Below are 27,283 nucleotides of genomic sequence, written 5' to 3' on the forward strand. Positions count from 1 at the left end.
CTGTTGCCCACCACCCTCCTGCCCCCACCTTGTTCCAGATGCCAAACACGGGGTACGCATGATCATGGAACCCTGCCTGCCCAGTAGCCAAGCCGACTACCTCTGGCTTCCGTTTTCTGCCTCTGCAGAGTGCAAAGGCAGTCAGAAATTTTGACGGCCTATCCAAGGGTCAGTGTCTGGGTGAAACTGACCCACACATGGGAAGGCAGAACAAGGTCCTTCCTGTCAGGTGAGGCAATTGAGACTGGAGAGTCAGGGGCTGCCTGTGGCCTCCTCCTCCTCCTCACGGGACACCTTCTGAGGGACCCACCCACTCTCATCTCTGAGCCTGGGAAGCGCCAACACCAAGCATCTGCGGGGCTTGGCTGGCCCTTTGGCGCCGTCTGGCGGCCCTCCTCCTTAACGACAACTCAGCGCCTTCCTGCCGCCTCCTGAACAAACCTATGGCCTGACTGCACTGGGCTTGTGCACCTCAGAGCCGATTTAATTCTTCCTCCCATTCCTAGAACAACCGAGCACCTGCCAGGAAGGGGAGTATTTCTCTCTGAAAGTCAGCCCTGGCCCTCACCCTTCCCTACCCCCCCTTCAGTACCCCTCTTAGTCAATGAGCTGAACGCATGCCACATCACCTAACTGGATTTCAGTGAATCAGCCTTTATCAGGCTCCTCTCTTGACTTCTGTGACTTGGCTTGAGGTAAGATGTTCCCCCCCCCTCCTTGGGGGTGCACAAAAGAAGGGAGAGGCGCCTACGGAAGAAAAATAAGCCACTCTTCAGAGAACCCTCTTCAGAGACAGGTTTCTGGGCTGGAAACTGCCTGGCCACCCGAGGCTCTCTGCTTTTACCCTTTCCCTTCATGTCCAGCAGCCCAGCTCTCCTAGGCCAACACTGTGCATGCCTGGCTCTGGAAACCTGCGTGCCAAATACTCAAACTAAGGGCTCGTAGGTCTAGAGGTCTACTTCTGGAGAATCCAAAGGCAGTCAGACCCCCTGACTCCCGGGCCAATGGTGTGGACTTTGGGCTACCTGAGCCAACTGAAAGTGACCCAAATATGTTCAAGGCAGAACCATTTGCCTTTTACCAGGTGAGCCGGTTTAGTCTGGAGAGTCAGAGGCGACCTGTAACCTACCCCTCCTTGCTGGACACCTCCTGAGGGGTGGGGTTGGGGTCCACCCATTCTCATCTCCGACCCCATCGTTGAGCCTGGAAATGCCAGCACCAAGCAGCTGCTGGGCTCGGCTGGCGCTTCGGCACCCTCTGGCGACCGTTCTCTCCAACAACAACTCAGAGCCCTTCCTCCTGCCTCCTGCCTCCTGGACAATGCCATGGGCTGCCCTGGGCTTGTGACCCTCAGATCCGATGTAATTCCTCCTCTCCCTCTAAGGACGACTGAGCGAGCACCTTCCAGGAAGGGGGGATTCCTCTCACAACATTAGCCGGGCCATTCCCTCCTCCCCACCCCTCAGCACTCTGGTCAGTCATCAGCCAAAAATCAGTCCAAGTCTGGCAACTGGATGCCAATTCCATCAGCCTCCCCTCTGAATTTATGTGACCTGGCTTGAGGTAAGTTTTTCCCTTAGGAGTGAAAGAAGGAAGGGAGATGCGCAGATGGAAGAAACTGACGGAACTGTTCAGGGAACTCACAAGACACCAGTCTCTTTGGGATGGATGCAGCCTGCCCACCAAGGAACCTTGGCTTTGCCACTCTCCATTCACCACCACCCACCTGCCCAGGTCCCAGATGCTAAACATGGGGCAGGCCTTGTCCTGGAGCAGTGCCTGCCCAGCAGCCAAGCCAGCAGCTGTGAGGCTGTGTTTCCTGCCTCTGAGTATCCAAAGGCACTTAGCGCTTTTGACAGTGTGTCCACGTGCCTGGACTTTGGGCTACCCCAGCTGTCTGAAAGCGACCCAGAGATGGGAAGGCAGAACAAGGTCTTTCCTGGCAGGCGAGGTAATTTAGCCTGGAGAGTCGGGGGCGGCCTGGAACCTAAGCCTCCTCCTCGCCAGACACCTCCTGAAGGATCCACCCATCCTTCCCATCTCTGAGCCTGCAAGTGCCAACCCCAAGCAGCTGCTGGGCTTGGCTGGCACTTTGGCGCCCTCTGGTGGCCACGCCCTCTAATAACAACTCAGAGCCCTTCCTCCTGCCTCCTGAACAAAGCCAGGGGCTGCTCCGGGCTTGTGAACCTCAGATCCGATGTAATTTCTCCTCGCCCTCTAAGAACGACCAAGCACCTTCCAGGAAAGGGGGAGATGTCTCTCACAAAATCAGCCTGGGCACTCCGTCCCCTCCTATCCCTCAGCACTCCGGTTAGTCATGAGCCGAACCCACTCCACGTCAGGTACCTGGATGTCAATTACATCAGCCTCAGGAGCTCCTGTCGTGGCTCAGTGGTTACCGCATCTGACTAGGAACCATGAGACTGCGGATTCGGTTCGATCCCTGGCCTTGCTCAGTGGCTGAAGGATCTGGTGTTGCCATGAGCTGTGGTATAGGTTGCAGACTTGGCTCAGATCCTGCGTTGCTGTGGCTCTGGCATAGGCCAGCAGCTGCAGCTCCGATTAGACCCCTAGCCTGGGAACCTCCATATGCTGCGGGTGTGGCTCTAGAAAAGGCAAAAAAAAAAAAAAAAAAAGACAAAGAAAATTACATCAGCCTCCACTCTGACCTGGCTTGAGGCAAGATTTTTCCTTGGGGGTGAATGAAAGGAACGAGAGGCTCAGATGGAAGAAACTGAAGGAAATGTTCAGACAGCTCACAAGAGACCAGTCCCTCTGGGATGGATGCAGCCTGCCCACCAAGGAACCTTGGGGTTTCCACTCCCCATTCACCTCTACTCACCTGCCCAGTTTTCCAGATGCCAAAGACAGTGCAGGTCTGATTCGGGAACGTTGCTTGCACAGTAGGCAAGGCACATACCTCTGGGTTCAGGTTCTTCTTCCTCTGCAGAATCCCAGGGACCTTGGGTATCTGAACGGTCTGACAGTGACCCACAGATAGAAAGGCCGAGCAATGTCCTTTCTCTCAGGTGAGGTCATTGAGACTGGGGAGCCAGAGCCGACCTGGAACCTACCCCTGCTTGCTAGGCACGTCCTGGATGGGATCCACCAGCCCCATCTCCAACCCTGGCTCTGTGCTGGCACATGCCAGGATCAAGCAGCTGCCGGCCTCTGCCGGCGCTCTGGCGCCCTCTGGTGGCCATGCCCTCTGATAACACCTCAGAGCCTTCCTCTGGCCTCCTGACCCAATCCAGGGATGGAGGGCACTAGGTTTGTGCACCTGACAGCTGCTTTCCAACGCCTCTCCCTTTAAGGACCACCATGTGCCACCTGACAGAGGGCGGTATCTCCGTCTCAAAGTCTCCCAGGGCACTCCGCCCCCTTTTCTGACACCACGACTCTATGTCCATCAGCCCAGTGGTCCCACTTCAAGATAGGTCGCCAACTGCAAAGTCCTCTGCCCACTTTAACACACGTGACCTAGTCTTGGCTACGATTCTTTCACTTCCGGGTGACTGACAGGAAGCACTGGCTCAAGGAGAAAAATGAAAAGGAATTCTGGGGATAAGTTGTGGAGCCAGAACCCAGGGAGGAGCACAGCCTGGCCAGCCAAAAAACACCGCTGCTTCTACACACTTGATTCAGATCCCCAAGCACTGCTTTCCTGATGCCACGCCCGAGTGAAGCCGGATTCTCGAAAACTGTGTGCCCAGGACCCAAACCAAATACTTTTGGATGCATCCACACACCGCTGAAGAATCCAAAGGCAGTCAGATCCCAGATCATTTCATCTTTGTGCTCCACCAGCAGTATGGAGAGGACTCTCACTCATGAAGGGAGAAGTGTGTACCCACTATCAGGAGATGCATTTTTTGTTTGTTTGTTTTTGGTCTTTTTGCCATTTCTAGGGCCGCTTCTGCTGCATACGGAGGTTCCCAGGCTAGGGGTCTAATCGGAGCTGTAGCCGCCGGCCTACACCAGAGCCACAGCAATGTGGGGTCTGAGCTGCGTCTGCGACCTACACCACAGGTCGCGGCAACGCCGGATCCTTAACCCACTGAGCAAGGCCAGGGATCGAACCTGCAACCTCATGGTTCCTAGTTGGATTCGTTAACCACTGAGCCACGATGGGAACTCCAGGAGATGCATTTTGGACCGAGAGTCAGAAGCAACCGGTCACTCCCCTCTCCTCACTGGGTCACGTCCTCGGGGTTCCACCAGTGCCGTCTCCAACCCCAACCCTCAGCCTGGGAGTGCTGACACCAAGCAGCAGGTGGGCAATGTCAGGGGCTCCTCGTCCTCGAGCGGCCCTTCCCTCTGCCGACAATTCCCATCCCATCCTTCCGCCTCCCAGTGGTGCCCGGTTCTGTCTGCCCTTCTCATGAGCACCCGTGAGCCTACCTTGGCCCTCCTCCCTTTCTCAGAAAAATCCAGAGCCTCACGGAGGGTGGTCTTTCTCTCTCAAAGTCTCCCATATCCCTCACTGCACCCTATCAGCAGCCCTGGACAACCATCAGTTGAACACACTATGAGTCAGGAAACTGGCTTTAACTTATTTCGCCACCTCTATCCTGCTTAGCGCCCCCCGCCCCGCCCCGCCCCGCCCCGCCCCCGATGTTATGGGACCTGGCGTTAGGTAAGATTCTCCTTCCGGGGTGTACCAAGGAAGGGACAGGCTCAGATGGAAGAAAAACAAGGAAGTTTTCAGAGGATCCCAAAGAGACAGGTCGCTGGGGGATGGATACAGCCTGCCCACCAAGGAACCGCTGCTTTTCCACTGCCTGTTGCCCACCACCCTCCTGCCCCCACCTTGTTCCAGATGCCAAACACGGGGTACGCATGATCATGGAACCCTGCCTGCCCAGTAGCCAAGCCGACTACCTCTGGCTTCCGTTTTCTGCCTCTGCAGAGTGCAAAGGCAGTCAGAAATTTTGACGGCCTATCCAAGGGTCAGTGTCTGGGTGAAACTGACCCACACATGGGAAGGCAGAACAAGGTCCTTCCTGTCAGGTGAGGCAATTGAGACTGGAGAGTCAGGGGCTGCCTGTGGCCTCCTCCTCCTCCTCACGGGACACCTTCTGAGGGACCCACCCACTCTCATCTCTGAGCCTGGGAAGCGCCAACACCAAGCATCTGCGGGGCTTGGCTGGCCCTTTGGCGCCGTCTGGCGGCCCTCCTCCTTAACGACAACTCAGCGCCTTCCTGCCGCCTCCTGAACAAACCTATGGCCTGACTGCACTGGGCTTGTGCACCTCAGAGCCGATTTAATTCTTCCTCCCATTCCTAGAACAACCGAGCACCTGCCAGGAAGGGGAGTATTTCTCTCTGAAAGTCAGCCCTGGCCCTCACCCTTCCCTACCCCCCCTTCAGTACCCCTCTTAGTCAATGAGCTGAACGCATGCCACATCACCTAACTGGATTTCAGTGAATCAGCCTTTATCAGGCTCCTCTCTTGACTTCTGTGACTTGGCTTGAGGTAAGATGTTCCCCCCCCCTCCTTGGGGGTGCACAAAAGAAGGGAGAGGCGCCTACGGAAGAAAAATAAGCCACTCTTCAGAGAACCCTCTTCAGAGACAGGTTTCTGGGCTGGAAACTGCCTGGCCACCCGAGGCTCTCTGCTTTTACCCTTTCCCTTCATGTCCAGCAGCCCAGCTCTCCTAGGCCAACACTGTGCATGCCTGGCTCTGGAAACCTGCGTGCCAAATACTCAAACTAAGGGCTCGTAGGTCTAGAGGTCTACTTCTGGAGAATCCAAAGGCAGTCAGACCCCCTGACTCCCGGGCCAATGGTGTGGACTTTGGGCTACCTGAGCCAACTGAAAGTGACCCAAATATGTTCAAGGCAGAACCATTTGCCTTTTACCAGGTGAGCCGGTTTAGTCTGGAGAGTCAGAGGCGACCTGTAACCTACCCCTCCTTGCTGGACACCTCCTGAGGGGTGGGGTTGGGGTCCACCCATTCTCATCTCCGACCCCATCGTTGAGCCTGGAAATGCCAGCACCAAGCAGCTGCTGGGCTCGGCTGGCGCTTCGGCACCCTCTGGCGACCGTTCTCTCCAACAACAACTCAGAGCCCTTCCTCCTGCCTCCTGCCTCCTGGACAATGCCATGGGCTGCCCTGGGCTTGTGACCCTCAGATCCGATGTAATTCCTCCTCTCCCTCTAAGGACGACTGAGCGAGCACCTTCCAGGAAGGGGGGATTCCTCTCACAACATTAGCCGGGCCATTCCCTCCTCCCCACCCCTCAGCACTCTGGTCAGTCATCAGCCAAAAATCAGTCCAAGTCTGGCAACTGGATGCCAATTCCATCAGCCTCCCCTCTGAATTTATGTGACCTGGCTTGAGGTAAGTTTTTCCCTTAGGAGTGAAAGAAGGAAGGGAGATGCGCAGATGGAAGAAACTGACGGAACTGTTCAGGGAACTCACAAGACACCAGTCTCTTTGGGATGGATGCAGCCTGCCCACCAAGGAACCTTGGCTTTGCCACTCTCCATTCACCACCACCCACCTGCCCAGGTCCCAGATGCTAAACATGGGGCAGGCCTTGTCCTGGAGCAGTGCCTGCCCAGCAGCCAAGCCAGCAGCTGTGAGGCTGTGTTTCCTGCCTCTGAGTATCCAAAGGCACTTAGCGCTTTTGACAGTGTGTCCACGTGCCTGGACTTTGGGCTACCCCAGCTGTCTGAAAGCGACCCAGAGATGGGAAGGCAGAACAAGGTCTTTCCTGGCAGGCGAGGTAATTTAGCCTGGAGAGTCGGGGGCGGCCTGGAACCTAAGCCTCCTCCTCGCCAGACACCTCCTGAAGGATCCACCCATCCTTCCCATCTCTGAGCCTGCAAGTGCCAACCCCAAGCAGCTGCTGGGCTTGGCTGGCACTTTGGCGCCCTCTGGTGGCCACGCCCTCTAATAACAACTCAGAGCCCTTCCTCCTGCCTCCTGAACAAAGCCAGGGGCTGCTCCGGGCTTGTGAACCTCAGATCCGATGTAATTTCTCCTCGCCCTCTAAGAACGACCAAGCACCTTCCAGGAAAGGGGGAGATGTCTCTCACAAAATCAGCCTGGGCACTCCGTCCCCTCCTATCCCTCAGCACTCCGGTTAGTCATGAGCCGAACCCACTCCACGTCAGGTACCTGGATGTCAATTACATCAGCCTCAGGAGTTCCTGTCGTGGCTCAGTGGTTACCGCATCTGACTAGGAACCATGAGACTGCGGATTCGGTTCGATCCCTGGCCTTGCTCAGTGGCTGAAGGATCTGGTGTTGCCATGAGCTGTGGTATAGGTTGCAGACTTGGCTCAGATCCTGCGTTGCTGTGGCTCTGGCATAGGCCAGCAGCTGCAGCTCCGATTAGACCCCTAGCCTGGGAACCTCCATATGCTGCGGGTGTGGCTCTAGAAAAGGCAAAAAAAAAAAAAAAAAAAAAGACAAAGAAAATTACATCAGCCTCCACTCTGACCTGGCTTGAGGCAAGATTTTTCCTTGGGGGTGAATGAAAGGAACGAGAGGCTCAGATGGAAGAAATTGAAGGAAATGTTCAGACAGCTCACAAGAGACCAGTCCCTCTGGGATGGATGCAGCCTGCCCACCAAGGAACCTTGGGGTTTCCACTCCCCATTCACCACTACTCACCTGCCCAGTTTTCCAGATGCCAAAGACAGTGCAGGTCTGATTCGGGAACGTTGCTTGTACAGTAGGCAAGGCACATACCTCTGGGTTCAGGTTCTTCTTCCTCTGCAGAATCCCAGGGACCTTGGGTATCTGAACGGTCTGACAGTGACCCACAGATAGAAAGGCCGAGCAATGTCCTTTCTCTCAGGTGAGGTCATTGAGACTGGGGAGCCAGAGCCGACCTGGAACCTACCCCTGCTTGCTAGGCACGTCCTGGATGGGATCCACCAGCCCCATCTCCAACCCTGGCTCTGTGCTGGCACATGCCAGGATCAAGCAGCTGCCGGCCTCTGCCGGCGCTCTGGCGCCCTCTGGTGGCCATGCCCTCTGATAACACCTCAGAGCCTTCCTCTGGCCTCCTGACCCAATCCAGGGATGGAGGGCACTAGGTTTGTGCACCTGACAGCTGCTTTCCAACGCCTCTCCCTTTAAGGACCACCATGTGCCACCTGACAGAGGGCGGTATCTCCGTCTCAAAGTCTCCCAGGGCACTCCGCCCCCTTTTCTGACACCACGACTCTATGTCCATCAGCCCAGTGGTCCCACTTCAAGATAGGTCGCCAACTGCAAAGTCCTCTGCCCACTTTAACACACGTGACCTAGTCTTGGCTACGATTCTTTCACTTCCGGGTGACTGACAGGAAGCACTGGCTCAAGGAGAAAAATGAAAAGGAATTCTGGGGATAAGTTGTGGAGCCAGAACCCAGGGAGGAGCACAGCCTGGCCAGCCAAAAAACACCGCTGCTTCTACACACTTGATTCAGATCCCCAAGCACTGCTTTCCTGATGCCACGCCCGAGTGAAGCCGGATTCTCGAAAACTGTGTGCCCAGGACCCAAACCAAATACTTTTGGATGCATCCACACACCGCTGAAGAATCCAAAGGCAGTCAGATCCCAGATCATTTCATCTTTGTGCTCCACCAGCAGTATGGAGAGGACTCTCACTCATGAAGGGAGAAGTGTGTACCCACTATCAGGAGATGCATTTTTTGTTTGTTTGTTTTTGGTCTTTTTGCCATTTCTAGGGCCGCTTCTGCTGCATACGGAGGTTCCCAGGCTAGGGGTCTAATCGGAGCTGTAGCCGCCGGCCTACACCAGAGCCACAGCAATGTGGGGTCTGAGCTGCGTCTGCGACCTACACCACAGGTCGCGGCAACGCCGGATCCTTAACCCACTGAGCAAGGCCAGGGATCGAACCTGCAACCTCATGGTTCCTAGTTGGATTCGTTAACCACTGAGCCACGATGGGAACTCCAGGAGATGCATTTTGGACCGAGAGTCAGAAGCAACCGGTCACTCCCCTCTCCTCACTGGGTCACGTCCTCGGGGTTCCACCAGTGCCGTCTCCAACCCCAACCCTCAGCCTGGGAGTGCTGACACCAAGCAGCAGGTGGGCAATGTCAGGGGCTCCTCGTCCTCGAGCGGCCCTTCCCTCTGCCGACAATTCCCATCCCATCCTTCCGCCTCCCAGTGGTGCCCGGTTCTGTCTGCCCTTCTCATGAGCACCCGTGAGCCTACCTTGGCCCTCCTCCCTTTCTCAGAAAAATCCAGAGCCTCACGGAGGGTGGTCTTTCTCTCTCAAAGTCTCCCATATCCCTCACTGCACCCTATCAGCAGCCCTGGACAACCATCAGTTGAACACACTATGAGTCAGGAAACTGGCTTTAACTTATTTCGCCACCTCTATCCTGCTTAGCGCCCCCCGCCCCGCCCCGCCCCGCCCCGCCCCCGATGTTATGGGACCTGGCGTTAGGTAAGATTCTCCTTCCGGGGTGTACCAAGGAAGGGACAGGCTCAGATGGAAGAAAAACAAGGAAGTTTTCAGAGGATCCCAAAGAGACAGGTCGCTGGGGGATGGATACAGCCTGCCCACCAAGGAACCGCTGCTTTTCCACTGCCTGTTGCCCACCACCCTCCTGCCCCCACCTTGTTCCAGATGCCAAACACGGGGTACGCATGATCATGGAACCCTGCCTGCCCAGTAGCCAAGCCGACTACCTCTGGCTTCCGTTTTCTGCCTCTGCAGAGTGCAAAGGCAGTCAGAAATTTTGACGGCCTATCCAAGGGTCAGTGTCTGGGTGAAACTGACCCACACATGGGAAGGCAGAACAAGGTCCTTCCTGTCAGGTGAGGCAATTGAGACTGGAGAGTCAGGGGCTGCCTGTGGCCTCCTCCTCCTCCTCACGGGACACCTTCTGAGGGACCCACCCACTCTCATCTCTGAGCCTGGGAAGCGCCAACACCAAGCATCTGCGGGGCTTGGCTGGCACTTTGGCGCCGTCTGGCGGCCCTCCTCCTTAACGACAACTCAGCGCCTTCCTGCCGCCTCCTGAACAAACCTATGGCCTGACTGCACTGGGCTTGTGCACCTCAGAGCCGATTTAATTCTTCCTCCCATTCCTAGAACAACCGAGCACCTGCCAGGAAGGGGAGTATTTCTCTCTGAAAGTCAGCCCTGGCCCTCACCCTTCCCTACCCCCCCTTCAGTACCCCTCTTAGTCAATGAGCTGAACGCATGCCACATCACCTAACTGGATTTCAGTGAATCAGCCTTTATCAGGCTCCTCTCTTGACTTCTGTGACTTGGCTTGAGGTAAGATGTTCCCCCCCCCTCCTTGGGGGTGCACAAAAGAAGGGAGAGGCGCCTACGGAAGAAAAATAAGCCACTCTTCAGAGAACCCTCTTCAGAGACAGGTTTCTGGGCTGGAAACTGCCTGGCCACCCGAGGCTCTCTGCTTTTACCCTTTCCCTTCATGTCCAGCAGCCCAGCTCTCCTAGGCCAACACTGTGCATGCCTGGCTCTGGAAACCTGCGTGCCAAATACTCAAACTAAGGGCTCGTAGGTCTAGAGGTCTACTTCTGGAGAATCCAAAGGCAGTCAGACCCCCTGACTCCCGGGCCAATGGTGTGGACTTTGGGCTACCTGAGCCAACTGAAAGTGACCCAAATATGTTCAAGGCAGAACCATTTGCCTTTTACCAGGTGAGCCGGTTTAGTCTGGAGAGTCAGAGGCGACCTGTAACCTACCCCTCCTTGCTGGACACCTCCTGAGGGGTGGGGTTGGGGTCCACCCATTCTCATCTCCGACCCCATCGTTGAGCCTGGAAATGCCAGCACCAAGCAGCTGCTGGGCTCGGCTGGCGCTTCGGCACCCTCTGGCGACCGTTCTCTCCAACAACAACTCAGAGCCCTTCCTCCTGCCTCCTGCCTCCTGGACAATGCCATGGGCTGCCCTGGGCTTGTGACCCTCAGATCCGATGTAATTCCTCCTCTCCCTCTAAGGACGACTGAGCGAGCACCTTCCAGGAAGGGGGGATTCCTCTCACAACATTAGCCGGGCCATTCCCTCCTCCCCACCCCTCAGCACTCTGGTCAGTCATCAGCCAAAAATCAGTCCAAGTCTGGCAACTGGATGCCAATTCCATCAGCCTCCCCTCTGAATTTATGTGACCTGGCTTGAGGTAAGTTTTTCCCTTAGGAGTGAAAGAAGGAAGGGAGATGCGCAGATGGAAGAAACTGACGGAACTGTTCAGGGAACTCACAAGACACCAGTCTCTTTGGGATGGATGCAGCCTGCCCACCAAGGAACCTTGGCTTTGCCACTCTCCATTCACCACCACCCACCTGCCCAGGTCCCAGATGCTAAACATGGGGCAGGCCTTGTCCTGGAGCAGTGCCTGCCCAGCAGCCAAGCCAGCAGCTGTGAGGCTGTGTTTCCTGCCTCTGAGTATCCAAAGGCACTTAGCGCTTTTGACAGTGTGTCCACGTGCCTGGACTTTGGGCTACCCCAGCTGTCTGAAAGCGACCCAGAGATGGGAAGGCAGAACAAGGTCTTTCCTGGCAGGCGAGGTAATTTAGCCTGGAGAGTCGGGGGCGGCCTGGAACCTAAGCCTCCTCCTCGCCAGACACCTCCTGAAGGATCCACCCATCCTTCCCATCTCTGAGCCTGCAAGTGCCAACCCCAAGCAGCTGCTGGGCTTGGCTGGCACTTTGGCGCCCTCTGGTGGCCACGCCCTCTAATAACAACTCAGAGCCCTTCCTCCTGCCTCCTGAACAAAGCCAGGGGCTGCTCCGGGCTTGTGAACCTCAGATCCGATGTAATTTCTCCTCGCCCTCTAAGAACGACCAAGCACCTTCCAGGAAAGGGGGAGATGTCTCTCACAAAATCAGCCTGGGCACTCCGTCCCCTCCTATCCCTCAGCACTCCGGTTAGTCATGAGCCGAACCCACTCCACGTCAGGTACCTGGATGTCAATTACATCAGCCTCAGGAGTTCCTGTCGTGGCTCAGTGGTTACCGCATCTGACTAGGAACCATGAGACTGCGGATTCGGTTCGATCCCTGGCCTTGCTCAGTGGCTGAAGGATCTGGTGTTGCCATGAGCTGTGGTATAGGTTGCAGACTTGGCTCAGATCCTGCGTTGCTGTGGCTCTGGCATAGGCCAGCAGCTGCAGCTCCGATTAGACCCCTAGCCTGGGAACCTCCATATGCTGCGGGTGTGGCTCTAGAAAAGGCAAAAAAAAAAAAAAAAAAAGACAAAGAAAATTACATCAGCCTCCACTCTGACCTGGCTTGAGGCAAGATTTTTCCTTGGGGGTGAATGAAAGGAACGAGAGGCTCAGATGGAAGAAATTGAAGGAAATGTTCAGACAGCTCACAAGAGACCAGTCCCTCTGGGATGGATGCAGCCTGCCCACCAAGGAACCTTGGGGTTTCCACTCCCCATTCACCACTACTCACCTGCCCAGTTTTCCAGATGCCAAAGACAGTGCAGGTCTGATTCGGGAACGTTGCTTGCACAGTAGGCAAGGCACATACCTCTGGGTTCAGGTTCTTCTTCCTCTGCAGAATCCCAGGGACCTTGGGTATCTGAACGGTCTGACAGTGACCCACAGATAGAAAGGCCGAGCAATGTCCTTTCTCTCAGGTGAGGTCATTGAGACTGGGGAGCCAGAGCCGACCTGGAACCTACCCCTGCTTGCTAGGCACGTCCTGGATGGGATCCACCAGCCCCATCTCCAACCCTGGCTCTGTGCTGGCACATGCCAGGATCAAGCAGCTGCCGGCCTCTGCCGGCGCTCTGGCGCCCTCTGGTGGCCATGCCCTCTGATAACACCTCAGAGCCTTCCTCTGGCCTCCTGACCCAATCCAGGGATGGAGGGCACTAGGTTTGTGCACCTGACAGCTGCTTTCCAACGCCTCTCCCTTTAAGGACCACCATGTGCCACCTGACAGAGGGCGGTATCTCCGTCTCAAAGTCTCCCAGGGCACTCCGCCCCCTTTTCTGACACCACGACTCTATGTCCATCAGCCCAGTGGTCCCACTTCAAGATAGGTCGCCAACTGCAAAGTCCTCTGCCCACTTTAACACACGTGACCTAGTCTTGGCTACGATTCTTTCACTTCCGGGTGACTGACAGGAAGCACTGGCTCAAGGAGAAAAATGAAAAGGAATTCTGGGGATAAGTTGTGGAGCCAGAACCCAGGGAGGAGCACAGCCTGGCCAGCCAAAAAACACCGCTGCTTCTACACACTTGATTCAGATCCCCAAGCACTGCTTTCCTGATGCCACGCCCGAGTGAAGCCGGATTCTCGAAAACTGTGTGCCCAGGACCCAAACCAAATACTTTTGGATGCATCCACACACCGCTGAAGAATCCAAAGGCAGTCAGATCCCAGATCATTTCATCTTTGTGCTCCACCAGCAGTATGGAGAGGACTCTCACTCATGAAGGGAGAAGTGTGTACCCACTATCAGGAGATGCATTTTTTGTTTGTTTGTTTTTGGTCTTTTTGCCATTTCTAGGGCCGCTTCTGCTGCATACGGAGGTTCCCAGGCTAGGGGTCTAATCGGAGCTGTAGCCGCCGGCCTACACCAGAGCCACAGCAATGTGGGGTCTGAGCTGCGTCTGCGACCTACACCACAGGTCGCGGCAACGCCGGATCCTTAACCCACTGAGCAAGGCCAGGGATCGAACCTGCAACCTCATGGTTCCTAGTTGGATTCGTTAACCACTGAGCCACGATGGGAACTCCAGGAGATGCATTTTGGACCGAGAGTCAGAAGCAACCGGTCACTCCCCTCTCCTCACTGGGTCACGTCCTCGGGGTTCCACCAGTGCCGTCTCCAACCCCAACCCTCAGCCTGGGAGTGCTGACACCAAGCAGCAGGTGGGCAATGTCAGGGGCTCCTCGTCCTCGAGCGGCCCTTCCCTCTGCCGACAATTCCCATCCCATCCTTCCGCCTCCCAGTGGTGCCCGGTTCTGTCTGCCCTTCTCATGAGCACCCGTGAGCCTACCTTGGCCCTCCTCCCTTTCTCAGAAAAATCCAGAGCCTCACGGAGGGTGGTCTTTCTCTCTCAAAGTCTCCCATATCCCTCACTGCACCCTATCAGCAGCCCTGGACAACCATCAGTTGAACACACTATGAGTCAGGAAACTGGCTTTAACTTATTTCGCCACCTCTATCCTGCTTAGCGCCCCCCGCCCCGCCCCGCCCCGCCCCGCCCCCGATGTTATGGGACCTGGCGTTAGGTAAGATTCTCCTTCCGGGGTGTACCAAGGAAGGGACAGGCTCAGATGGAAGAAAAACAAGGAAGTTTTCAGAGGATCCCAAAGAGACAGGTCGCTGGGGGATGGATACAGCCTGCCCACCAAGGAACCGCTGCTTTTCCACTGCCTGTTGCCCACCACCCTCCTGCCCCCACCTTGTTCCAGATGCCAAACACGGGGTACGCATGATCATGGAACCCTGCCTGCCCAGTAGCCAAGCCGACTACCTCTGGCTTCCGTTTTCTGCCTCTGCAGAGTGCAAAGGCAGTCAGAAATTTTGACGGCCTATCCAAGGGTCAGTGTCTGGGTGAAACTGACCCACACATGGGAAGGCAGAACAAGGTCCTTCCTGTCAGGTGAGGCAATTGAGACTGGAGAGTCAGGGGCTGCCTGTGGCCTCCTCCTCCTCCTCACGGGACACCTTCTGAGGGACCCACCCACTCTCATCTCTGAGCCTGGGAAGCGCCAACACCAAGCATCTGCGGGGCTTGGCTGGCACTTTGGCGCCGTCTGGCGGCCCTCCTCCTTAACGACAACTCAGCGCCTTCCTGCCGCCTCCTGAACAAACCTATGGCCTGACTGCACTGGGCTTGTGCACCTCAGAGCCGATTTAATTCTTCCTCCCATTCCTAGAACAACCGAGCACCTGCCAGGAAGGGGAGTATTTCTCTCTGAAAGTCAGCCCTGGCCCTCACCCTTCCCTACCCCCCCTTCAGTACCCCTCTTAGTCAATGAGCTGAACGCATGCCACATCACCTAACTGGATTTCAGTGAATCAGCCTTTATCAGGCTCCTCTCTTGACTTCTGTGACTTGGCTTGAGGTAAGATGTTCCCCCCCCCTCCTTGGGGGTGCACAAAAGAAGGGAGAGGCGCCTACGGAAGAAAAATAAGCCACTCTTCAGAGAACCCTCTTCAGAGACAGGTTTCTGGGCTGGAAACTGCCTGGCCACCCGAGGCTCTCTGCTTTTACCCTTTCCCTTCATGTCCAGCAGCCCAGCTCTCCTAGGCCAACACTGTGCATGCCTGGCTCTGGAAACCTGCGTGCCAAATACTCAAACTAAGGGCTCGTAGGTCTAGAGGTCTACTTCTGGAGAATCCAAAGGCAGTCAGACCCCCTGACTCCCGGGCCAATGGTGTGGACTTTGGGCTACCTGAGCCAACTGAAAGTGACCCAAATATGTTCAAGGCAGAACCATTTGCCTTTTACCAGGTGAGCCGGTTTAGTCTGGAGAGTCAGAGGCGACCTGTAACCTACCCCTCCTTGCTGGACACCTCCTGAGGGGTGGGGTTGGGGTCCACCCATTCTCATCTCCGACCCCATCGTTGAGCCTGGAAATGCCAGCACCAAGCAGCTGCTGGGCTCGGCTGGCGCTTCGGCACCCTCTGGCGACCGTTCTCTCCAACAACAACTCAGAGCCCTTCCTCCTGCCTCCTGCCTCCTGGACAATGCCATGGGCTGCCCTGGGCTTGTGACCCTCAGATCCGATGTAATTCCTCCTCTCCCTCTAAGGACGACTGAGCGAGCACCTTCCAGGAAGGGGGGATTCCTCTCACAACATTAGCCGGGCCATTCCCTCCTCCCCACCCCTCAGCACTCTGGTCAGTCATCAGCCAAAAATCAGTCCAAGTCTGGCAACTGGATGCCAATTCCATCAGCCTCCCCTCTGAATTTATGTGACCTGGCTTGAGGTAAGTTTTTCCCTTAGGAGTGAAAGAAGGAAGGGAGATGCGCAGATGGAAGAAACTGACGGAACTGTTCAGGGAACTCACAAGACACCAGTCTCTTTGGGATGGATGCAGCCTGCCCACCAAGGAACCTTGGCTTTGCCACTCTCCATTCACCACCACCCACCTGCCCAGGTCCCAGATGCTAAACATGGGGCAGGCCTTGTCCTGGAGCAGTGCCTGCCCAGCAGCCAAGCCAGCAGCTGTGAGGCTGTGTTTCCTGCCTCTGAGTATCCAAAGGCACTTAGCGCTTTTGACAGTGTGTCCACGTGCCTGGACTTTGGGCTACCCCAGCTGTCTGAAAGCGACCCAGAGATGGGAAGGCAGAACAAGGTCTTTCCTGGCAGGCGAGGTAATTTAGCCTGGAGAGTCGGGGGCGGCCTGGAACCTAAGCCTCCTCCTCGCCAGACACCTCCTGAAGGATCCACCCATCCTTCCCATCTCTGAGCCTGCAAGTGCCAACCCCAAGCAGCTGCTGGGCTTGGCTGGCACTTTGGCGCCCTCTGGTGGCCACGCCCTCTAATAACAACTCAGAGCCCTTCCTCCTGCCTCCTGAACAAAGCCAGGGGCTGCTCCGGGCTTGTGAACCTCAGATCCGATGTAATTTCTCCTCGCCCTCTAAGAACGACCAAGCACCTTCCAGGAAAGGGGGAGATGTCTCTCACAAAATCAGCCTGGGCACTCCGTCCCCTCCTATCCCTCAGCACTCCGGTTAGTCATGAGCCGAACCCACTCCACGTCAGGTACCTGGATGTCAATTACATCAGCCTCAGGAGTTCCTGTCGTGGCTCAGTGGTTACCGCATCTGACTAGGAACCATGAGACTGCGGATTCGGTTCGATCCCTGGCCTTGCTCAGTGGCTGAAGGATCTGGTGTTGCCATGAGCTGTGGTATAGGTTGCAGACTTGGCTCAGATCCTGCGTTGCTGTGGCTCTGGCATAGGCCAGCAGCTGCAGCTCCGATTAGACCCCTAGCCTGGGAACCTCCATATGCTGCGGGTGTGGCTCTAGAAAAGGCAAAAAAAAAGACAAAGAAAATTACATCAGCCTCCACTCTGACCTGGCTTGAGGCAAGATTTTTCCTTGGGGGTGAATGAAAGGAACGAGAGGCTCAGATGGAAGAAATTGAAGGAAATGTTCAGACAGCTCACAAGAGACCAGTCCCTCTGGGATGGATGCAGCCTGCCCACCAAGGAACCTTGGGGTTTCCACTCCCCATTCACCACTACTCACCTGCCCAGTTTTCCAGATGCCAAAGACAGTGCAGGTCTGATTCGGGAACGTTGCTTGTACAGTAGGCAAGGCACATACCTCTGGGTTCAGGTTCTTCTTCCTCTGCAGAATCCCAGGGACCTTGGGTATCTGAACGGTCTGACAGTGACCCACAGATAGAAAGGCCGAGCAATGTCCTTTCTCTCAGGTGAGGTCATTGAGACTGGGGAGCCAGAGCCGACCTGGAACCTACCCCTGCTTGCTAGGCACGTCCTGGATGGGATCCACCAGCCCCATCTCCAACCCTGGCTCTGTGCTGGCACATGCCAGGATCAAGCAGCTGCCGGCCTCTGCCGGCGCTCTGGCGCCCTCTGGTGGCCATGCCCTCTGATAACACCTCAGAGCCTTCCTCTGGCCTCCTGACCCAATCCAGGGATGGAGGGCACTAGGTTTGTGCACCTGACAGCTGCTTTCCAACGCCTCTCCCTTTAAGGACCACCATGTGCCACCTGACAGAGGGCGGTATCTCCGTCTCAAAGTCTCCCAGGGCACTCCGCCCCCTTTTCTGACACCACGACTCTATGTCCATCAGCCCAGTGGTCCCACTTCAAGATAGGTCGCCAACTGCAAAGTCCTCTGCCCACTTTAACACACGTGACCTAGTCTTGGCTACGATTCTTTCACTTCCGGGTGACTGACAGGAAGCACTGGCTCAAGGAGAAAAATGAAAAGGAATTCTGGGGATAAGTTGTGGAGCCAGAACCCAGGGAGGAGCACAGCCTGGCCAGCCAAAAAACACCGCTGCTTCTACACACTTGATTCAGATCCCCAAGCACTGCTTTCCTGATGCCACGCCCGAGTGAAGCCGGATTCTCGAAAACTGTGTGCCCAGGACCCAAACCAAATACTTTTGGATGCATCCACACACCGCTGAAGAATCCAAAGGCAGTCAGATCCCAGATCATTTCATCTTTGTGCTCCACCAGCAGTATGGAGAGGACTCTCACTCATGAAGGGAGAAGTGTGTACCCACTATCAGGAGATGCATTTTTTGTTTGTTTGTTTTTGGTCTTTTTGCCATTTCTAGGGCCGCTTCTGCTGCATACGGAGGTTCCCAGGCTAGGGGTCTAATCGGAGCTGTAGCCGCCGGCCTACACCAGAGCCACAGCAATGTGGGGTCTGAGCTGCGTCTGCGACCTACACCACAGGTCGCGGCAACGCCGGATCCTTAACCCACTGAGCAAGGCCAGGGATCGAACCTGCAACCTCATGGTTCCTAGTTGGATTCGTTAACCACTGAGCCACGATGGGAACTCCAGGAGATGCATTTTGGACCGAGAGTCAGAAGCAACCGGTCACTCCCCTCTCCTCACTGGGTCACGTCCTCGGGGTTCCACCAGTGCCGTCTCCAACCCCAACCCTCAGCCTGGGAGTGCTGACACCAAGCAGCAGGTGGGCAATGTCAGGGGCTCCTCGTCCTCGAGCGGCCCTTCCCTCTGCCGACAATTCCCATCCCATCCTTCCGCCTCCCAGTGGTGCCCGGTTCTGTCTGCCCTTCTCATGAGCACCCGTGAGCCTACCTTGGCCCTCCTCCCTTTCTCAGAAAAATCCAGAGCCTCACGGAGGGTGGTCTTTCTCTCTCAAAGTCTCCCATATCCCTCACTGCACCCTATCAGCAGCCCTGGACAACCATCAGTTGAACACACTATGAGTCAGGAAACTGGCTTTAACTTATTTCGCCACCTCTATCCTGCTTAGCGCCCCCCGCCCCGCCCCGCCCCGCCCCGCCCCCGATGTTATGGGACCTGGCGTTAGGTAAGATTCTCCTTCCGGGGTGTACCAAGGAAGGGACAGGCTCAGATGGAAGAAAAACAAGGAAGTTTTCAGAGGATCCCAAAGAGACAGGTCGCTGGGGGATGGATACAGCCTGCCCACCAAGGAACCGCTGCTTTTCCACTGCCTGTTGCCCACCACCCTCCTGCCCCCACCTTGTTCCAGATGCCAAACACGGGGTACGCATGATCATGGAACCCTGCCTGCCCAGTAGCCAAGCCGACTACCTCTGGCTTCCGTTTTCTGCCTCTGCAGAGTGCAAAGGCAGTCAGAAATTTTGACGGCCTATCCAAGGGTCAGTGTCTGGGTGAAACTGACCCACACATGGGAAGGCAGAACAAGGTCCTTCCTGTCAGGTGAGGCAATTGAGACTGGAGAGTCAGGGGCTGCCTGTGGCCTCCTCCTCCTCCTCACGGGACACCTTCTGAGGGACCCACCCACTCTCATCTCTGAGCCTGGGAAGCGCCAACACCAAGCATCTGCGGGGCTTGGCTGGCACTTTGGCGCCGTCTGGCGGCCCTCCTCCTTAACGACAACTCAGCGCCTTCCTGCCGCCTCCTGAACAAACCTATGGCCTGACTGCACTGGGCTTGTGCACCTCAGAGCCGATTTAATTCTTCCTCCCATTCCTAGAACAACCGAGCACCTGCCAGGAAGGGGAGTATTTCTCTCTGAAAGTCAGCCCTGGCCCTCACCCTTCCCTACCCCCCCTTCAGTACCCCTCTTAGTCAATGAGCTGAACGCATGCCACATCACCTAACTGGATTTCAGTGAATCAGCCTTTATCAGGCTCCTCTCTTGACTTCTGTGACTTGGCTTGAGGTAAGATGTTCCCCCCCCCTCCTTGGGGGTGCACAAAAGAAGGGAGAGGCGCCTACGGAAGAAAAATAAGCCACTCTTCAGAGAACCCTCTTCAGAGACAGGTTTCTGGGCTGGAAACTGCCTGGCCACCCGAGGCTCTCTGCTTTTACCCTTTCCCTTCATGTCCAGCAGCCCAGCTCTCCTAGGCCAACACTGTGCATGCCTGGCTCTGGAAACCTGCGTGCCAAATACTCAAACTAAGGGCTCGTAGGTCTAGAGGTCTACTTCTGGAGAATCCAAAGGCAGTCAGACCCCCTGACTCCCGGGCCAATGGTGTGGACTTTGGGCTACCTGAGCCAACTGAAAGTGACCCAAATATGTTCAAGGCAGAACCATTTGCCTTTTACCAGGTGAGCCGGTTTAGTCTGGAGAGTCAGAGGCGACCTGTAACCTACCCCTCCTTGCTGGACACCTCCTGAGGGGTGGGGTTGGGGTCCACCCATTCTCATCTCCGACCCCATCGTTGAGCCTGGAAATGCCAGCACCAAGCAGCTGCTGGGCTCGGCTGGCGCTTCGGCACCCTCTGGCGACCGTTCTCTCCAACAACAACTCAGAGCCCTTCCTCCTGCCTCCTGCCTCCTGGACAATGCCATGGGCTGCCCTGGGCTTGTGACCCTCAGATCCGATGTAATTCCTCCTCTCCCTCTAAGGACGACTGAGCGAGCACCTTCCAGGAAGGGGGGATTCCTCTCACAACATTAGCCGGGCCATTCCCTCCTCCCCACCCCTCAGCACTCTGGTCAGTCATCAGCCAAAAATCAGTCCAAGTCTGGCAACTGGATGCCAATTCCATCAGCCTCCCCTCTGAATTTATGTGACCTGGCTTGAGGTAAGTTTTTCCCTTAGGAGTGAAAGAAGGAAGGGAGATGCGCAGATGGAAGAAACTGACGGAACTGTTCAGGGAACTCACAAGACACCAGTCTCTTTGGGATGGATGCAGCCTGCCCACCAAGGAACCTTGGCTTTGCCACTCTCCATTCACCACCACCCACCTGCCCAGGTCCCAGATGCTAAACATGGGGCAGGCCTTGTCCTGGAGCAGTGCCTGCCCAGCAGCCAAGCCAGCAGCTGTGAGGCTGTGTTTCCTGCCTCTGAGTATCCAAAGGCACTTAGCGCTTTTGACAGTGTGTCCACGTGCCTGGACTTTGGGCTACCCCAGCTGTCTGAAAGCGACCCAGAGATGGGAAGGCAGAACAAGGTCTTTCCTGGCAGGCGAGGTAATTTAGCCTGGAGAGTCGGGGGCGGCCTGGAACCTAAGCCTCCTCCTCGCCAGACACCTCCTGAAGGATCCACCCATCCTTCCCATCTCTGAGCCTGCAAGTGCCAACCCCAAGCAGCTGCTGGGCTTGGCTGGCACTTTGGCGCCCTCTGGTGGCCACGCCCTCTAATAACAACTCAGAGCCCTTCCTCCTGCCTCCTGAACAAAGCCAGGGGCTGCTCCGGGCTTGTGAACCTCAGATCCGATGTAATTTCTCCTCGCCCTCTAAGAACGACCAAGCACCTTCCAGGAAAGGGGGAGATGTCTCTCACAAAATCAGCCTGGGCACTCCGTCCCCTCCTATCCCTCAGCACTCCGGTTAGTCATGAGCCGAACCCACTCCACGTCAGGTACCTGGATGTCAATTACATCAGCCTCAGGAGTTCCTGTCGTGGCTCAGTGGTTACCGCATCTGACTAGGAACCATGAGACTGCGGATTCGGTTCGATCCCTGGCCTTGCTCAGTGGCTGAAGGATCTGGTGTTGCCATGAGCTGTGGTATAGGTTGCAGACTTGGCTCAGATCCTGCGTTGCTGTGGCTCTGGCATAGGCCAGCAGCTGCAGCTCCGATTAGACCCCTAGCCTGGGAACCTCCATATGCTGCGGGTGTGGCTCTAGAAAAGGCAAAAAAAAAGACAAAGAAAATTACATCAGCCTCCACTCTGACCTGGCTTGAGGCAAGATTTTTCCTTGGGGGTGAATGAAAGGAACGAGAGGCTCAGATGGAAGAAACTGAAGGAAATGTTCAGACAGCTCACAAGAGACCAGTCCCTCTGGGATGGATGCAGCCTGCCCACCAAGGAACCTTGGGGTTTCCACTCCCCATTCACCTCTACTCACCTGCCCAGTTTTCCAGATGCCAAAGACAGTGCAGGTCTGATTCGGGAACGTTGCTTGCACAGTAGGCAAGGCACATACCTCTGGGTTCAGGTTCTTCTTCCTCTGCAGAATCCCAGGGACCTTGGGTATCTGAACGGTCTGACAGTGACCCACAGATAGAAAGGCCGAGCAATGTCCTTTCTCTCAGGTGAGGTCATTGAGACTGGGGAGCCAGAGCCGACCTGGAACCTACCCCTGCTTGCTAGGCACGTCCTGGATGGGATCCACCAGCCCCATCTCCAACCCTGGCTCTGTGCTGGCACATGCCAGGATCAAGCAGCTGCCGGCCTCTGCCGGCGCTCTGGCGCCCTCTGGTGGCCATGCCCTCTGATAACACCTCAGAGCCTTCCTCTGGCCTCCTGACCCAATCCAGGGATGGAGGGCACTAGGTTTGTGCACCTGACAGCTGCTTTCCAACGCCTCTCCCTTTAAGGACCACCATGTGCCACCTGACAGAGGGCGGTATCTCCGTCTCAAAGTCTCCCAGGGCACTCCGCCCCCTTTTCTGACACCACGACTCTATGTCCATCAGCCCAGTGGTCCCACTTCAAGATAGGTCGCCAACTGCAAAGTCCTCTGCCCACTTTAACACACGTGACCTAGTCTTGGCTACGATTCTTTCACTTCCGGGTGACTGACAGGAAGCACTGGCTCAAGGAGAAAAATGAAAAGGAATTCTGGGGATAAGTTGTGGAGCCAGAACCCAGGGAGGAGCACAGCCTGGCCAGCCAAAAAACACCGCTGCTTCTACACACTTGATTCAGATCCCCAAGCACTGCTTTCCTGATGCCACGCCCGAGTGAAGCCGGATTCTCGAAAACTGTGTGCCCAGGACCCAAACCAAATACTTTTGGATGCATCCACACACCGCTGAAGAATCCAAAGGCAGTCAGATCCCAGATCATTTCATCTTTGTGCTCCACCAGCAGTATGGAGAGGACTCTCACTCATGAAGGGAGAAGTGTGTACCCACTATCAGGAGATGCATTTTTTGTTTGTTTGTTTTTGGTCTTTTTGCCATTTCTAGGGCCGCTTCTGCTGCATACGGAGGTTCCCAGGCTAGGGGTCTAATCGGAGCTGTAGCCGCCGGCCTACACCAGAGCCACAGCAATGTGGGGTCTGAGCTGCGTCTGCGACCTACACCACAGGTCGCGGCAACGCCGGATCCTTAACCCACTGAGCAAGGCCAGGGATCGAACCTGCAACCTCATGGTTCCTAGTTGGATTCGTTAACCACTGAGCCACGATGGGAACTCCAGGAGATGCATTTTGGACCGAGAGTCAGAAGCAACCGGTCACTCCCCTCTCCTCACTGGGTCACGTCCTCGGGGTTCCACCAGTGCCGTCTCCAACCCCAACCCTCAGCCTGGGAGTGCTGACACCAAGCAGCAGGTGGGCAATGTCAGGGGCTCCTCGTCCTCGAGCGGCCCTTCCCTCTGCCGACAATTCCCATCCCATCCTTCCGCCTCCCAGTGGTGCCCGGTTCTGTCTGCCCTTCTCATGAGCACCCGTGAGCCTACCTTGGCCCTCCTCCCTTTCTCAGAAAAATCCAGAGCCTCACGGAGGGTGGTCTTTCTCTCTCAAAGTCTCCCATATCCCTCACTGCACCCTATCAGCAGCCCTGGACAACCATCAGTTGAACACACTATGAGTCAGGAAACTGGCTTTAACTTATTTCGCCACCTCTATCCTGCTTAGCGCCCCCCGCCCCGCCCCGCCCCGCCCCGCCCCCGATGTTATGGGACCTGGCGTTAGGTAAGATTCTCCTTCCGGGGTGTACCAAGGAAGGGACAGGCTCAGATGGAAGAAAAACAAGGAAGTTTTCAGAGGATCCCAAAGAGACAGGTCGCTGGGGGATGGATACAGCCTGCCCACCAAGGAACCGCTGCTTTTCCACTGCCTGTTGCCCACCACCCTCCTGCCCCCACCTTGTTCCAGATGCCAAACACGGGGTACGCATGATCATGGAACCCTGCCTGCCCAGTAGCCAAGCCGACTACCTCTGGCTTCCGTTTTCTGCCTCTGCAGAGTGCAAAGGCAGTCAGAAATTTTGACGGCCTATCCAAGGGTCAGTGTCTGGGTGAAACTGACCCACACATGGGAAGGCAGAACAAGGTCCTTCCTGTCAGGTGAGGCAATTGAGACTGGAGAGTCAGGGGCTGCCTGTGGCCTCCTCCTCCTCCTCACGGGACACCTTCTGAGGGACCCACCCACTCTCATCTCTGAGCCTGGGAAGCGCCAACACCAAGCATCTGCGGGGCTTGGCTGGCCCTTTGGCGCCGTCTGGCGGCCCTCCTCCTTAACGACAACTCAGCGCCTTCCTGCCGCCTCCTGAACAAACCTATGGCCTGACTGCACTGGGCTTGTGCACCTCAGAGCCGATTTAATTCTTCCTCCCATTCCTAGAACAACCGAGCACCTGCCAGGAAGGGGAGTATTTCTCTCTGAAAGTCAGCCCTGGCCCTCACCCTTCCCTACCCCCCCTTCAGTACCCCTCTTAGTCAATGAGCTGAACGCATGCCACATCACCTAACTGGATTTCAGTGAATCAGCCTTTATCAGGCTCCTCTCTTGACTTCTGTGACTTGGCTTGAGGTAAGATGTTCCCCCCCCCTCCTTGGGGGTGCACAAAAGAAGGGAGAGGCGCCTACGGAAGAAAAATAAGCCACTCTTCAGAGAACCCTCTTCAGAGACAGGTTTCTGGGCTGGAAACTGCCTGGCCACCCGAGGCTCTCTGCTTTTACCCTTTCCCTTCATGTCCAGCAGCCCAGCTCTCCTAGGCCAACACTGTGCATGCCTGGCTCTGGAAACCTGCGTGCCAAATACTCAAACTAAGGGCTCGTAGGTCTAGAGGTCTACTTCTGGAGAATCCAAAGGCAGTCAGACCCCCTGACTCCCGGGCCAATGGTGTGGACTTTGGGCTACCTGAGCCAACTGAAAGTGACCCAAATATGTTCAAGGCAGAACCATTTGCCTTTTACCAGGTGAGCCGGTTTAGTCTGGAGAGTCAGAGGCGACCTGTAACCTACCCCTCCTTGCTGGACACCTCCTGAGGGGTGGGGTTGGGGTCCACCCATTCTCATCTCCGACCCCATCGTTGAGCCTGGAAATGCCAGCACCAAGCAGCTGCTGGGCTCGGCTGGCGCTTCGGCACCCTCTGGCGACCGTTCTCTCCAACAACAACTCAGAGCCCTTCCTCCTGCCTCCTGCCTCCTGGACAATGCCATGGGCTGCCCTGGGCTTGTGACCCTCAGATCCGATGTAATTCCTCCTCTCCCTCTAAGGACGACTGAGCGAGCACCTTCCAGGAAGGGGGGATTCCTCTCACAACATTAGCCGGGCCATTCCCTCCTCCCCACCCCTCAGCACTCTGGTCAGTCATCAGCCAAAAATCAGTCCAAGTCTGGCAACTGGATGCCAATTCCATCAGCCTCCCCTCTGAATTTATGTGACCTGGCTTGAGGTAAGTTTTTCCCTTAGGAGTGAAAGAAGGAAGGGAGATGCGCAGATGGAAGAAACTGACGGAACTGTTCAGGGAACTCACAAGACACCAGTCTCTTTGGGATGGATGCAGCCTGCCCACCAAGGAACCTTGGCTTTGCCACTCTCCATTCACCACCACCCACCTGCCCAGGTCCCAGATGCTAAACATGGGGCAGGCCTTGTCCTGGAGCAGTGCCTGCCCAGCAGCCAAGCCAGCAGCTGTGAGGCTGTGTTTCCTGCCTCTGAGTATCCAAAGGCACTTAGCGCTTTTGACAGTGTGTCCACGTGCCTGGACTTTGGGCTACCCCAGCTGTCTGAAAGCGACCCAGAGATGGGAAGGCAGAACAAGGTCTTTCCTGGCAGGCGAGGTAATTTAGCCTGGAGAGTCGGGGGCGGCCTGGAACCTAAGCCTCCTCCTCGCCAGACACCTCCTGAAGGATCCACCCATCCTTCCCATCTCTGAGCCTGCAAGTGCCAACCCCAAGCAGCTGCTGGGCTTGGCTGGCACTTTGGCGCCCTCTGGTGGCCACGCCCTCTAATAACAACTCAGAGCCCTTCCTCCTGCCTCCTGAACAAAGCCAGGGGCTGCTCCGGGCTTGTGAACCTCAGATCCGATGTAATTTCTCCTCGCCCTCTAAGAACGACCAAGCACCTTCCAGGAAAGGGGGAGATGTCTCTCACAAAATCAGCCTGGGCACTCCGTCCCCTCCTATCCCTCAGCACTCCGGTTAGTCATGAGCCGAACCCACTCCACGTCAGGTACCTGGATGTCAATTACATCAGCCTCAGGAGCTCCTGTCGTGGCTCAGTGGTTACCGCATCTGACTAGGAACCATGAGACTGCGGATTCGGTTCGATCCCTGGCCTTGCTCAGTGGCTGAAGGATCTGGTGTTGCCATGAGCTGTGGTATAGGTTGCAGACTTGGCTCAGATCCTGCGTTGCTGTGGCTCTGGCATAGGCCAGCAGCTGCAGCTCCGATTAGACCCCTAGCCTGGGAACCTCCATATGCTGCGGGTGTGGCTCTAGAAAAGGCAAAAAAAAAAAAAAAAAAAAAAGACAAAGAAAATTACATCAGCCTCCACTCTGACCTGGCTTGAGGCAAGATTTTTCCTTGGGGGTGAATGAAAGGAACGAGAGGCTCAGATGGAAGAAATTGAAGGAAATGTTCAGACAGCTCACAAGAGACCAGTCCCTCTGGGATGGATGCAGCCTGCCCACCAAGGAACCTTGGGGTTTCCACTCCCCATTCACCACTACTCACCTGCCCAGTTTTCCAGATGCCAAAGACAGTGCAGGTCTGATTCGGGAACGTTGCTTGCACAGTAGGCAAGGCACATACCTCTGGGTTCAGGTTCTTCTTCCTCTGCAGAATCCCAGGGACCTTGGGTATCTGAACGGTCTGACAGTGACCCACAGATAGAAAGGCCGAGCAATGTCCTTTCTCTCAGGTGAGGTCATTGAGACTGGGGAGCCAGAGCCGACCTGGAACCTACCCCTGCTTGCTAGGCACGTCCTGGATGGGATCCACCAGCCCCATCTCCAACCCTGGCTCTGTGCTGGCACATGCCAGGATCAAGCAGCTGCCGGCCTCTGCCGGCGCTCTGGCGCCCTCTGGTGGCCATGCCCTCTGATAACACCTCAGAGCCTTCCTCTGGCCTCCTGACCCAATCCAGGGATGGAGGGCACTAGGTTTGTGCACCTGACAGCTGCTTTCCAACGCCTCTCCCTTTAAGGACCACCATGTGCCACCTGACAGAGGGCGGTATCTCCGTCTCAAAGTCTCCCAGGGCACTCCGCCCCCTTTTCTGACAC

Source organism: Sus scrofa, chromosome 17 (assembly GCF_054392235.1).
Source record: "Sus scrofa isolate SSC_HxYL_T2T_F1_AM1 chromosome 17, Sscrofa_HxYL_maternal_Yorkshire_Landrace_v2.0, whole genome shotgun sequence".
Lineage (NCBI taxonomy): Eukaryota > Metazoa > Chordata > Mammalia > Artiodactyla > Suidae > Sus > Sus scrofa.